The sequence below is a fragment of the Pimephales promelas genome, chromosome 9 (genome assembly GCF_988280905.1).
Source record: "Pimephales promelas chromosome 9, fPimPro1.hap1.1, whole genome shotgun sequence".
Lineage (NCBI taxonomy): Eukaryota > Metazoa > Chordata > Actinopteri > Cypriniformes > Leuciscidae > Pimephales > Pimephales promelas.
Genome location: NC_142777.1, coordinates 11,906,863 through 11,922,212, shown reverse-complemented (window position 1 = coordinate 11,922,212; position 15,350 = coordinate 11,906,863). Strand labels below are relative to the sequence as shown.

The 15,350-nt window shown below is 36.0% G+C and overlaps 1 long non-coding RNA gene across 1 annotated transcript in view; it reads right to left on the bottom strand.

Annotated features, from left to right (window-relative positions):
* Positions 1-8,731: 8,731 nt before the first annotated feature.
* Positions 8,732-15,350, bottom strand: part of LOC148977520 (uncharacterized) — a 139,323-nt gene continuing 132,704 nt past the window's right edge. The window contains exon 3 of the long non-coding RNA XR_016169781.1: positions 8,732-8,853. This is a non-coding gene — a long non-coding RNA (uncharacterized LOC148977520). The remainder of the gene's footprint in view (positions 8,854-15,350) is intronic.

Here is a 15,350-nt window from a genome sequence, read left to right as displayed (position 1 = left end):
TTTGTGGCCTTTGCAGATTTAACATAAAAATAAAGACACAAAAATTAAGCAGGACTGTTTTGTGCATTCCATTTGTCCTAGGAAAATTGTCCTATAGCCCCCAGTAGTAACTTTTAACTGAAACAGCTCATTAACATAGTGAAACAGCAATAAAGTATTGTTTATTAGATTCTGTATTATCTGTCTCTCAATAAACTTAGTGGTGCACACCGTACTATCCACCCTTTATTTGTGGACATGCTTCGTCAGCATTAAAATACAGCATTTTTGTGTGTTTGTATTCCAAAAGAGCAAGCACAACAAAGATTTGTCTGAAATTAGTTGGTAAAACCCCTTGTCATCAGGATTAGGCAGAATCACACATGTAATAAGCACAATATCACACATGCACAGTTTTGTCCCGAATAGCATGAGTGCAAATGTGATATTGATTTTAGTTCAATAAATAAGAAGTTAAGGTTCACCCAAAAATGAACATTCTGACTGTTTCTGCTAAATATAGTGTAATTTCACCTGTGGCATTAAAAGGTTTATAAGCAACTGAAAAAAAAAAACAAAAAAAAAAAACAAAACACAAATATCAGGGCATCTCAAAACATCAAGGACCCCAAAATACACCCTAGACCTCAGAGGGTTAATCACCATGGTCACAAACAAGACATCTATAGAAACAAAGGCAAACAGGAACTAAACAGGAAAGGGGAATTAGTGATAAAAGGAAAAAAGAGAATACACTTCAAAATAAGAGTCCACAACAAGGATGTAGGGATCGTGACAGATACTGTATTTTGCCTTTTGTCAAAAAATTCACGATTTGATTGGAAGATGGGATCATTTTGACAATAGTCATTTTCACACATACAGATTTCACTGGTAAATTACTGATAAGAGAGTATGTGTAAACAACAGGACCACCGGTAAATTAGTTCCGGCAATTTACCAGTGAGGGAAGTTGTATCATTACCGGTAAATTATGAAAATTTTAAATTTCCCTCATCAAAAAATGTCAAATTAAACAGATAGTGAAGCACTTCTTCTCATGAAGGAAAGATTGACCACACAATTTACCAGTATTTTGTAGCTGGTGTGTGAATAGTCTCTTACCGGTAAAGCTGGAATGCCGTTGCTTGTGTGAACAGCATTTATGTATTTAGCAGTAAAGTCATTCTGGCAATTTTATGGTTGTGTGAAAGGGGCCATTGAAAAGAATAAGAAATGTTTCTTGAGCCTATGATCAGTGTAACGATTATGGACTCTTATTTTGATTATTCTGTTCATTGGTTTCTGATTATGTACTTTTTTATGTAGTTACGATTATCCCCAGCGGTCTCGTTCAGTTCTATGTATAAACTCCCTGCCTGCTTATGACCTTTGTCGGTTATCGTGCTTAATTTACATGTGCAATGTACCATAACCTCCTGAGTGTTCTCCTGTGTTATTCTCTGTTAACAATTTAGTTTGTTATCTCTGTGTCCTGCGTTTTGGCTTAATACTACACTACATGACAATCAGCAAATTAGAATGATTTCCGAAGGACCATGTACACTAAAGACTAATTAGCAGTGCTACTTTGCCATCACAAGAATAAATTACATTTTAATATATATTACAGTAAAAACATTTGTAGTAATACTTGATATTAGGGATACAGTAATATACTTCCAAATCATTTGCAAAATTTTAGTTGAGGCTTTCCTTTTCCGTGGATTAAATCTTTTTAGCAGTATGTGCACAAATGCCTGAGAGCAAAAGTGCACTTTTCCATGAAATATACTGCATTTTGTGTCATGATGTCATTCGTTTAGTCAGGTTACACTCAGCACCCCGAAACATCAAACTTTGTGAATGATGTGCAATCTAATTCCGTAGAAATCTTCAGAGCTTTCTGCAAGCACAGATTGAGGCCGTAAAGCACCTGGAAGACTTCCAATTCACAATTTTGAAGCCTCTCCTGTACAGCACGCACACTGTGAAGGTTAAAAAGAGACGGATATCACTCATTCGCTGTCTTCGTGAGAGCATTACACAAGAATGCGCATCCCTAAGGAAACCACAAAGGTATTTAGCTGGAAACACTCTCTCCACACTGCAATCCACCGCCATCTCTGCAATATCAGACACCTCCCAACCTCTCTGCTCTGTCTCTCATCACCGATGTGGTAACTCTATCTCCCTCCAGTGCCACTCACAGGACCCGGCTGGTGCGGAACTGCGGATTTTAACCACTCTCTTCCCGGAAAATGTTTATTTAGCTCTGTCTCCCGAGAGCTGCTTCCTCTCTCAGAGCTCAGCATATGATCAATGACCCATCACATCCTCGTGGCAGTCCTCCTCAACCTTACGCATTATATCTCCTCTCTCTTCCTCTCTCTCTCTCTCTCTCTCTCTCTCTCTCCTTTTATTCGTTTCTCATTTGCTTCCGCCTGGCTGAAAGTCATTATATGCCCAACATGAAAAAGTTGCAGTCTCCTCTCCACAAAAGCCTGAAGAGACTAGCGCTAGAATACAATGTTAATTTTCCGCAAAAATGCCCATTGATGTTTCAGTGCATGCTGAAGTGCTTTAGGTTTGTCCACTAATGATTCTAGATTTGACACATTGTTTTCAGGCCCTGGTAGAAGACGTATAATCAATAAATCAAATCACAATTTACTTTCTTAATAAATGTTGTTTGTTTTTTATTGTGACTGATATATTAGTGCACACATTATTCAAAAGAAAATAGATTGGGTCACAATTTATATTAGGTGGCTTTAACTGTACTAACATTAAATACCTACATATACAACTCAGACACAAGACTATGTATAGTATTTACCTTGTAACTAAATGTTGTTCTGGAAAAAAAAAACACATTTATTGCTAATGAGTTTGAGGTTTGGTTAGGTTTAGGACATGGCGTCAATTTTTTGAATGAGACTCACTGTGTTGCCAAAATTTTTCTGGCAGTAAAAGCAGAAACAAAAAGGCAACGCGGACATGACACCATTGACAGTCAATGCAATGAGGAGGGACCCTAAATGCAAATTTTTCTGTGTTTAAACATTGTTGGAAACATTTGAGATGATGTAAGTACACAAGTCAACAAAATATATACAATATTCACAGGATTTTTAAAGTATGTATTCGTAAATTATAGTGGAAAATAAGTATTTGGTCTCCCACAAACCAGCAAGATTTCTGTCTCTCACAGACCTGTAACAACTTCTTTAAGAAGTTCTTCTGTCCTCCACTCGTTACCTGTATTATTGGCACCTGTTTGAAGCAACCCGATCTCACGACCAAATCGTACGAAATCGACGCATGATTAAAAAGTGTCTAATTTTGCTAAATCGTACATATTTTACGAATTGGCCAATTCGTATGAATTCGTACGAATGACCTACCCCTTACCCCGCCCCTAAACCTAACCATCACGTGGGTTTATTCAAATCGTACAAATTCGTACAAATTAGACATTTTTTTAATAAAGCGTTGAATTCGTACGAATTGGTCGTGAGATAGCGTAGGTTTGAACCCGTTATCTGTATAAAAGACACCTGTCCAAAGCCTCAAACAGTCACACTCCAAACTTAACCATGACCAAGACCAAAGAGCTGTCAAAGGACACCAGGAAGACAATTGTAGACCTGCACCAGGCTGGGAAGAGTGAATCTACAATAGGCAAGCAGCTTGGTGTGAAAAAATCAACTGTGGGAGCGATTGTAAGAAAATGTAAGACATACAAGACCACTGATAATCTCCCTCGATCTGGGGCTCCATGCAAGATCTCATCCCGTGGGGTCAAAACGATCATGGGAACGGTGAGTAAAAATCCCAGAACTACACGGAGGGACCTGATGAATGACCTGCAGAGAGCTGGGACCAAAGTAACAAAGGCTACAATAAGTAACACACTACACCGAGAGGGACTCTAATCCTGCAGTGCCAGGCGTGTCCCCCTGCTTAAGCCAGTACACCCGTCTGAAGTTTGCCAAGAGGATTGGGAGAATATCATGTGGTCAGATGAATCCAAAATAGAAATTTTTTGGTAAAACCTCAGCTCGTCGTGGGAGGAAGAAGAATGCAGAGTTGCATCCCAAGAACACTATACCTACAGTGAAGCATGGGAAAGGAAACATCGTGCTTTGTGGCTGTTTTTCTGCAAAGGGGGCAGGAAAACTGATCCATGTTGAGGGAAGAATGAATGAGGTCATGTATCGTGAGAATTTAAGCCAAAACCTCCTTCCATCAGTCAGAGCCTTGAAGATGAAACGTGGCATGACAATGATATCAAACACACCGCACGGACAATGAAGGAGTAAAAAGCATTTCAAAGTCCTGGAAGGCCCTAGCCAGTCTCCAGACCTCAAACCCAAAGAAAATTTGTGGAGGGAGTTGAAAGTCCGTGTTGCTCAGCGACAGCCCCGAAACATCACTGCTCTAGAGGAGATCTGCATGGAGGAATAGGCCAAAATACCAGCTACAGTGTGTGCAAAGACTTACAGGAAACATTTGAACTCTGTTATTGCCAACAAAGGTTATGTTATAAAGTATTGAGTTGAACCAGAGAATGTCTAATTGAAAAGAATTGGCACTGGCTGGTTACTTCCGGGTTCTGGACTGGCTGCAGTAACTGTCCATATGTCCATGCGGGGGCGCTCGCAGTCGAGTGCAGAATGAACGGGAGTCAATGGGGTTTCACCCCCCGAAATCCACTTTTCTCAGGATGTAGTTTTTTGTCAAGCAATTTGAAAGTTGCATTCAAAAGGGAGGGTTGCATTCAAATACACTCAGCTGAAAATTGCATTTTTAAGTTCACTTATCTGTTCTAAAAATCCGTTCAAAAATGTGATGACGTCACACAATAGCAGAATGCTAGCGTGTTCCGGCAAACAACAGCCTAACCAGTAAGAAATCAAAAGGACATAAGTACTCTTTCATTCGACTTTTGGCCTATAATCTATATTGAACTTGCGGAATCAACAATACAATCTATTTTGATTTAACGACAAGCAGGTGAAAGAGACACATTTAGCCGTTTAGCCCCATAGACTCCCATTCATTCTGCTCTCGCCCGCGATCACCTCCAGTGGAATTCTAATGGAACTGCAACCAAGGTGATGCGCAATGGGGCTAATAGGAAGTGCCAAGGCTCTCCGTTAGACGGGCTCTGGTTGAACTTTTGTTATTGAACAAATACTTATTTTCCACTATAATTTACAAATAAAATCTTTAAAAATCCTACAATGAGATTTTCCTGGATTTTTTTTGTTTTTAATTTTGTCTCTCATAGTTAAAGTGTACCTATGATGAAAAATTAGACCTCTCTCATCATTCTAAGTAGGAGAACTTGCACAATCAGTGGCTGACTAAATACTTTTTGGCCGCACTGTAAAGTCCGTCCAAGCCGACACCGATGAACTAGCGCTGATGAAAGCCGACTGTGTTGTCGCCTCTCGCCTGCTTTCATCGGGGTAAAAAGCTGCATTGAACACACAGAGAGAACTACAGGCGACTGTCAGCTAAAATGTGCGTTCTGCGCCTGTGTGTAATGAGCCAACTGTCTATTTCTGCATATATATTAGTCTATATTCATCATTCAAAAAGGAAAACCGACACTGCTGGCTGCAAATACACATACCGCAAAACAAAGCAGCGTGTGCTTACCGTTTTGAATATCAATCCTGCTAAACACTTTCTTTATTCCACTCATGTTAATATTGAAATATTCGCCAAGGAATACTCAGGTAAGATGACGTAACATAAGAACAGCCTTCTATCTTTACCGTTTAGACTTTTTTGCTTGCTGTTTGGCTGACTCTTTCACTAAGCTGAACAGCCAATCAGAGTTCACTGTTTCACCGACGGCCCGATGCCGATTCAACATGTCGAATCGGGTGAAACAAAGCCGATGATGACTATTTTCCGCCGACAACACAGAACTAGTGTTGTTTTTGGCGGCCTGTTTTAATTTTAGTTTTAGTCTAGTCTTTGTGTCAAGCTGACATTTTAGTTTTTGTTAGTTTTAGTCATGTTCATACTCTTTTTAGTCTAGTCTAGTTTTAGTCGACGAAAACTGATGACATTTTAGTCTAGTTTTAGTCGACGAAAACCAATGACATTTTAGTCTAGTTTTAGTCGACGAAAACCGATGACATTGTAGTCTAGTTTTAGTCGACGAAACACATAGTCTAGTTTTAGTCAATGAAAATTGTATTTTAGTCTCTTTTTAGTAGGCAATTCTTTTACCCAGTCAATATATAAGAAGCCTACCTAGTAGTAGGCTAGCCTATAGACGACACCAATTTTTTTCTTTTAGCCAAACCCATTTCAAACAATCTTATCTTCTTATAGTTATCTTCTTATAGTATTGTTACCTTATAGACTCAAGAATGCATCCAGGAAGACGCTCTGAATTGAATTTACAACATATTTATTTTACCAACCAAACATGTTAGTAGCCTACACACATGATGAAATTAAAGTTTTTCCAAATGTCATTTTTTCTTTTTCTCCCAAAAACGAATCCCTTTCTCTGTAACAGACTTAACTTTGTTTGTTGTCATTTATGCTAAAGCCTGTTTCACACATAACCATTTGCAGTGCGTATTTTTCCCGCACCCATGTTACAGTTATGATTAGCGCTCATACCGCGCGCTCTGGGAGCGGTGCGTGCATAGCAGCAGAGCAGAGATCTACACACTACCTCAACAACGCGACAAAATGGATGTAGGCTAATTTAAAATGCTGATTTGAAATAAAAAATTGAGAATAAATGTCGTGATTGTGGTACAGCCGTAGATCAGTATCGCACTGCAAACGCAGCACATGTGAAAGCAATAACGCGCGCTGCTCCTGCATACTGCAACACGCACTGCATACACGCTACACACGGAGTGTGTGTGAAACAGCTGTAACTCACGCAACTGCTTCTTCTAAAAAATGCCGCGAGTGGGGCTTGAGGATCTGAAGTCGCATGTGTTTGCACAGTGCGATCTAATGCAGCCCCTGAAGTGACACAGGAAACAGAAATGCTGCATACTAATCCTGCAAGTAGGCTAAGCGAGACGAGATAACGTTAACATTTCGTCTCGTCTCGTTTTGGTCAACGAAAATGAAGAGACATTTTAGCATAGTTTTTATTTTTGTAAAACACATTTAGTCTCGTTTTTATTCGTCAACGATATTGCATTATACATTTAGTTATAGTCATCGTCACACGACCAGCATTTACGTTGCGTCTCGTCTCGTTTTCGTCACGTGATAAAGGTTCGTTGACGATGATATTTAGTCATAATTTTCGTTGACGAAAGCAACACTACACAGAACCGTGCAGAACACACCGAGGAAACTTAGTCGGCCAACGCACAAAAACCGCCCGACGGCCGACCGTCGGCTTGGTGTGTTATAGTTGCAAAGTTACTTATAGTCAACAGCACATTTAATGGGACCATCAAAATCAAGTGTTACCATGAGTAGATATTAATAAGTAACATTTACAGGAACACAATATACATTTTTGTAAATTTGAATAGTTCTTTCATGACAACTCTTGGGAGATTGGTATGGTAATAGAGATTGGCATGGTAATGGATATGGCAATGCTGATGTATTTGGTCTTAGCGGAATAGATCTGCTACACTGCTGCTACTGATGAGCAAGTACAGAGACTTGCTACTGCTAATACATTGACAGACACTGCTGTGAGCATGTAAGATATGTTGTTGCTGCTGCACATGTAACATACTTGATTTAACCTCCATATCAGATATACTGTATACAGGAGCTGGGGAAGGTGGAGGAGCTGGGGAAGGTGGAGGGTTTCTAAAAGTGTGCTGCTGACTGCTACCAGCAACACCCTGCAATGTTGTGCCACAGCTTATTGGATGCTGATGCAACAGCAACCAATCAGCTGTACTATTTATATAATGATGATATCACTACCAAATGATGCGCCATCTAGTTTCTTGCCAGAACTAAGTACATTCTTAAAGGTATACACCACTTTTTTTTTTTTTTTTTTTTGGAAATAGGCTCATTTTACAAAAAAAAGTGGAGTATCCCTTTAAAAGTCTGAAAAGCTGCTAAGAATGGAGATGAGGTTTGCTGAATAAAGGTTTGAATCTGAGTCTGTTCCTTTCAATCGTATGGATTTACATTTGAAAAAAAAAGCACACAAATAAAATGAATGTATATTGTGTTTTTGGAGTATTTTATGGTTCTGTGTCAGTCACAGCATAGAACTATACTGAGAAAACTGCAATAAATGCGACTGAAAATACAATGGCATTGATATGACAATTGAATATAATAAAATAAATATATAAATGCCGCTTTTTAATATTCATAAATACTAATTTGTACACATTTGTGTCTTTAAGTTATTCCAACTAAAAAAAAAAAGTTTTAGTGCTGTCAATATGTCAGTACTGTACATTTCAGTGTATATGAAAGGGCATATGTACGTGTTGTAGAACCACACTTTATATGAAAATACACAGATGCTCATGAGATCACTGTTGAACTGTGTCACATTATGGAAAAGTTGCAAAACAGGTCGCAAATGGCAGTTCATATTCACTGTGTAGAAAGCTGACAGTTTATTAAAATGTATATTAAAGTTGTTTATGCTCTAAGCATAAAAATCCTGCATAATGTAACCTACATATAAATAAACATGTTGAAGATAATACAAATTCCTTTGCCCCACACAAGCAGAATACTCACATAAGCAGTGCTAATGAGGGCACGGGAGAAGGACCTCTCTTCCTGTGCAGTTCACATGTGTAGAGAATGAGCTAGTATCTTATATCTGGCACAGAAGACCTTCCTCATCCATCATCATCTGTTCACTGGCCTCTGAAGAAATGCCTTAATGGGAAAGGATAATGGATTTTACACATAAGCCAACATGAAAAATTTGCGACCCAAAATTTTCAATTGTTTATTAATGTTATTAATTTGTGAGTGAGGCAGGATATTCAAAAACAAACAAATTTAGAGGAAACTGAGATTGCCAAGCCAGGAAATAGTGGACACTCCTATGAATATACATCTTAATAATCATGCTCAGCTCTAAACTATTTTCACCAGCTTGAAATTGCTCTAGTCAAATAAAAGTAACAATGAAAGACTGGAAAATCATGTAGAAATGGTGGTCAAAGGATGTGGGAAGCCAACGGAGCAAGGTGTTTGGAGGTCAGGAGTAATTGTTTTGCATTTTGATAAATTATTATGAAGACATTTGCAGATTGCATTTAGCAGACATCTTTATCCAAAATAATTTATGGGACAAAACACAAAAATATTTTGTTCTCCTTGTGCAAAGATGAATCATACACAGCAATACCAAGACATTAAATATGTTTAAATGCAGTGTTCACTTTATGTCAATTACTTGACATAAATCTCAACAAATCTGCCTTATCAGAACATTATTAATACTAATTACTCCTAACAGCCATTTTGGAAGATTTATGAGGTTTTCTTCCCATTAAATATGGGTCTTTTTTTTCTCTTGGGTTACCTTCATTAAATCTATTGAAACCTGAATTTTATTCCATCACATCACATTGTATGACAAGTTAAGACATGCGATTTTACCATCTGACCCGATAATGGAAAGTTTCAGCAATAAAACAAACTATTTCAATGTAGATTTTAAATGAGGTATAAAAAAAATTGCATAGCCCTTGTCATCTTTGATTTAGAATAATTGCCCATCATACTAATTGGCATCTTATAATGTTTGATATGCCATTACTTAAAGGTCACTGTAATTGCTTAAATTAGCATGGATCATTATTCACATGATGAACTGCCATATATCTTGCTTGCCAAGACAATCACCCTCATTTGAGAGTGAAACACTATAGAGGAATGTTGATAAGGATGCAAAAAGTGGTACAATGAGCAATAATCTTTGTATAACTTAAGAAATATTTCGGTTCAATACAAGTTAAGCTCTATTTAGGGACTTAACTTAAAATTTACAGTAATAAACCGTATTTCATTATCTGATATAATGTTAATTTACCAACCTATTGCAGTATTGATATCTGTTTTGTACCATTGTAATAGACTAAAAACCAACATTCACCTCAGCAGAGATGAGTTACATGATCAATCAAAGCACATCACAAGAAGCTCTTCCACAAGAAGGAGGTTTATAGACCTTATGCACCAGAGAAACGAGGACGCCATCATCTTAAGAGTATTGTCTTTGAACTTCCGTTTTTGTGGTTGCTCTATACTGTATATGTCTATGGCAATGCTGTCCAGGAGTAATTAGCTTTTGAAGTGGATTTACTTAATGTAAAGTTAATGAAAGTTATCATGAGGATTGTGATGTTTAAAGCAGATGTCTTAAGAAATGTCAGTAGACCGGGAAGATTTTAAAACGAGCCGTTCATTCATAAATAGGCAAGATCACTGTGAAAATACAGACCGGAAGAAAAAAGACAACGAGCGCAGTACCCTAATGTACATAACTAATTAGAAATAAATAAATAAATAAATAAATAAATAAGAAAACTATGAGGAAACATAAAAATACATAAAATTTTAAGTGTCACACAGGGGATTATGGGAATGTCAATTTACGTTTTTTTCATTGTAAATTATACAATGAGTTGTTCTTTTTCAATTTCAAAAACTGTAAATTTAACGGTATTTTACAGTAAAATTACATTAACTGAGATCTATCAGTTATTTACCGAAAATAGTATGGAAACTTTCTGTTAACCAAATAACAGTTTTGCGCTGTAACATTTTTACAGTTTTTTTAGCGTTAAAATCACAATTATTTTTACAGTACAATGCAACAGAATAAACATAAAAAAACAAACAAACAACAACAAAAAAAAACATTTCAATAGGATAGCCCCATGATTTACACAATATATGTTTACATACTGTCAGGACGGAAAACACAACACACTCCAACTTTTGCACAATATTGTACGCTTAAGGATACCTGAAAGAAACCTGACATGGGCAAAATACTATACTCAGACTAAAAGTCCATCCATTAAAATTACAGTATGCTGTAATGCATAATAACAAATTCATCCATCTAGAATATTAGTCTCACCACTAAATAGATGCTTTAAACATTTTCAGCTCAAATAACAGTTTTGTATCTAATTAATGCACTTTTTTTATTCAGCTTTTAAACACTTTTCATCTTTCAGAGAACTTGACCTTCTCAATGTTTAAAATTGAACAATGTCATAAAGATAATCATTCTAAATATAATATATAGTCAGCAATAACTAAAAACTAATTAATGACTACTTTTAATTATCAAAAAGAAAATATTCAACCATGTCCATTTTTTTGTTCAATGATTTTCTCCCTTTATAAATAACTAAACACTGAAGTTCTCAAGAAGTAACATTAGTAATAAGTAAGTTCATCATTTGGTCCCAAACTATTCTCACGGCAGGGACGAGAAAAAGTGGGGATCTATATGCAAGCAGTCTTTATTAAACACAAAAACTAGGATGATCAAAACAAGAAAGCAGGGTTCAATAATCCAGGAAGACGAATATAATAACACAAACAAAACACATGACAGATTTACAATAACACTTGTAAAAGAACAAACAAAAAAACTGAAAGACATTGCAAACAGGAACTAAACCATATGAAATCAAAACCAGAAACAACAAGACAACAGAATATAGAAATAAGATTCTTAGAAACATTAAACATGGGAGAATCGAGACAACTAGCGACTCCATACCAGATATAGCTTCATTTAGAATACATTTTCAACCATGTTCTTTTAACTGTTACCCAAGTTTAAGTACTTTTCTGGCCAATTGTTGAGTTTTAGGCTCAATTACAATGTAAATTTTGCAGAGTTACATATGAAGAGTTCAGATGCAAAAGCCTCTAAATGCCATTTGAAATTTTCTTCTTTAATGATGATTTTTATCAAACTTGTATATTTAAGTTCAGTAATTTCACTTAAATAATAATTAATAGGTAATTATCATCAGTGATGGAATGTAACGAAGTACAAATACTTTGTTACTTTACTTAAGTACATTTTTCACGTATCTTTACTTTACTTAAGTAGAAAAAATAGTGCATACTTTTTACTTTTACTTCGTTACATTTTGCAGCAATTATTATACTTTCTACTCCACTACATTTCTACAGCTTCTGTTACATTTTCATTACATTTTCTGATCAGTTTTTCCCCTGCCAAAACGTAATCTGACTGTTCGTTCGATTGCACGTTTGTCTCACCGGTGACGTTTGGTTGCCATAGATACATCAACTAAATGCGTCTCGCACGCAGTGTGTTTATCGTGCAATTTATACGCGAAAATTTGTTTTTACGTGCATAGGAAACACACCGTGTGTAATATAGGATTATGGCAAGCCAAGAGGTTCAGAATTACACCATAAATGAATCGCGTTTACTGCCAAACATAGTTATTAACATATAGTAAGGATAAGCATGGTTTATATTGCCTAATTGCAAGCTTGTTTCAGAAATGGTGACAACATTTTTTTTTCCCCATCATTATTGAACATTATTATAGGAGTATTAGGTTGAATGAGTAAGAATTAAATGTTTTATTAATCATTAGAAAATAGTCATTAAGAGAATCAATTGTTATGCAAGTACTTTTACTTTTAATACTTAAAGTACATTTAAAATCAGGTACTATTTACTTTTTACTTAAGTATGCTTGTCATTGTGTTACTTCTACTTTTACTAAAGTAAATATTTATCTGGTTATTTGTAATTTTACTTAAGTACTGAGATTCAGTACTTCCTCCACCACGATTATCATTGCCATTTAAGTGAAATCACTGAACTCAAATATACAAGTTTGATAAAAATCATCATTAAAGAAGAAAATTTCAAATGGCACTTAGAGGCCTTTGCATCTGAACTCTTCATATGTTTCTACTGTTTTCCCAATTAAACGTCTTTTATGGGGTTTTTTTTGTTTGTTTGTTTGTTTGTTTGTTTGTTTGTTTTTTTGCAATTAGATCAAGAGACTGATGCGTTTAATTCGTATGATGTTTCCAAATTCACAAAAGGGAATTTCCTCTATGATCCCATTCAAGTATTTCTGTTCCATTTCACCCTACATAAATACAAAATTTCAACAAGATTTCAACATTTTATAGTAATATGACTAATGTGAATTACATTAGGTTTTAAACATAATTTAATATCATGTAAAACAGGTTTTAAACATCACCTTGTCAGGTACTTGAATTAAAAAAAAAATAAGAATAATAAATAAAAAAGAAAATATTAACGTTACAAGAGGTGGACAATGAATATTGCAACTACCACACAATATAGTGGCATGAATTCAACTCTGTTTTCTTAGTAGTCTCAAGTGGGCTTAGCAGCATCAACAGCCGGTTACAGTTTCACTCACAATAAAAAACAACAACAACACAAGTGTAAAACTAGGAGCAAAATCAAAACTGTGCCATCTGTCAGCCAATTTAATTCTAAAATCAAAATCTGATTAAGCAGATTATGTGGGTGGCCCAATTCAATTCGTATCAGGTTTAAGGACGCAGCTAAAATAGTCACATAAATACAGGCAAATTACATTTACTTCCTCAATCAGACTGCTCTGTGTTGCTCTCTACAGCCTGCAGTGACGTGTTGCAGGAGTTCACCATATCAAAGCCTGACAGACGCAGGTGCAGAATACTTAGCGACCCATGATTGTCTGCATATCGAGACTCCCGGCGGATTTCTCTGCTAAATATCGGTGAGGTGAGCGGATAGGATTGTTTGCGGTGCTGAGAAGCTTTGATAAGTGTGCTGGTATTTATTTAGACTCTTTTTCTCCATCATTCCTGTCAGGCTGCCACTCAGAGAGATATTGAGGTGGGTACTAGACATGTGGGAGACATCGCTGCTGTGATGAATCTGAATCCCTTGCTCTAGATCTGCACGTGTGCATGCTCTTGCTCAGCTCAGCTGTTTATTTATAGCTCCTCTACAGCTCAGAGCTCAACTCCCAAATGCTCTTGTCATAAAAGTCTATTTCTGCATCTACACACACCCAAATAATCCCTCAAGTATTCATTTTTTGGGGGGGAATATCATGTTCTCTCTGTCTTTTTATTTTCTGATTTCACACTTCTATCCTTCAGTATGATTGGCACTTTGTATGTCATGTTTGTGACACTATTTTCTAGCTCACTGGTTTCTGCTACATCATGATTGCAGTTATTATCTAGATCAGAGTTTCTCACATGGTTTTGTTTCAGGACAAGTGGTGACCATACACAGTACTAAAATATATAATGTATATTGGTATATTGTAAAAAAGTAAACATTTGTTCTAAAGTCTACTAATATTAATCATTATTTAATCATAGTTATAAATTAAGACTTGATCCAACTATAAGCAATTCTTTTTTTTAGTCATTTGCTAGATATGTAAATGAAGAGTTCAGATGCAAAAGCCTCTAAGTGCCATTATAAATTTTCTTCTAGAATGATCATTTTTATCAAGCTTGTATATTTAAGTTCAGTGATTTCACTTAAATGGCAATGATAATTACCTTTTAATTGTTATTTAAGTGAAATTACTGAACTTAAATATACAAGTTTGCTAAAAATCATCTTTAAAGAAGAAAATTTCAAATGGCATTTAGAGGCTTTTGCATCTGAACTCTTCAAATATACCTCTATAGCTCTAGTGATATATACATATCACATATTAGTACATACAAAGACATATCTGTACATACACTCACCAAAAGGATTATTAGGAAAAACCATACTAATACTGTGTTTGACCCCCTTTCACCTTCAGAACTGCCTTAATTCTACGTGGCATTGAATCAATAAGGTGCTGAAAGCATTCTTTAGAAATGTTGGCCCATATTGATGGGATAGCATCTTGCAGTTGATGGAGATTTGTCGGATGCACATCCATTTTCACTATTAGTGTTATTATTAATGATAATATTTTTTTTTAAAAATGAAACATTTTGTCTGCTGCACTGATCTAAAACAAAAAAAAACAAAACAAATAACTGTATTTCTATTAACTAGCATTCAGAGACTAATGAATGCTTTAAAAATTCTGTATATTGGCCATTGTTAGTTCATGTTATTAACAAATGAGACAAAAGTGTGTTACTGATTTTACTACGGCTAGTTGTATCTGATCACTGATCTATTAGCATCCGTTAGTTTTCATTTTTCTCCTTTTAGAGTTCAGTTTGTCCTTCTTGACCTATCCCTTATACTCTCAATGTAAGTGTCTCCAGATAAACAAAAATGATAATAAAAAAAACAAAACATATAGTACACATCCTCATGACTGGGCCACACCATTTTATTATTCAACTCAAGCACTGTC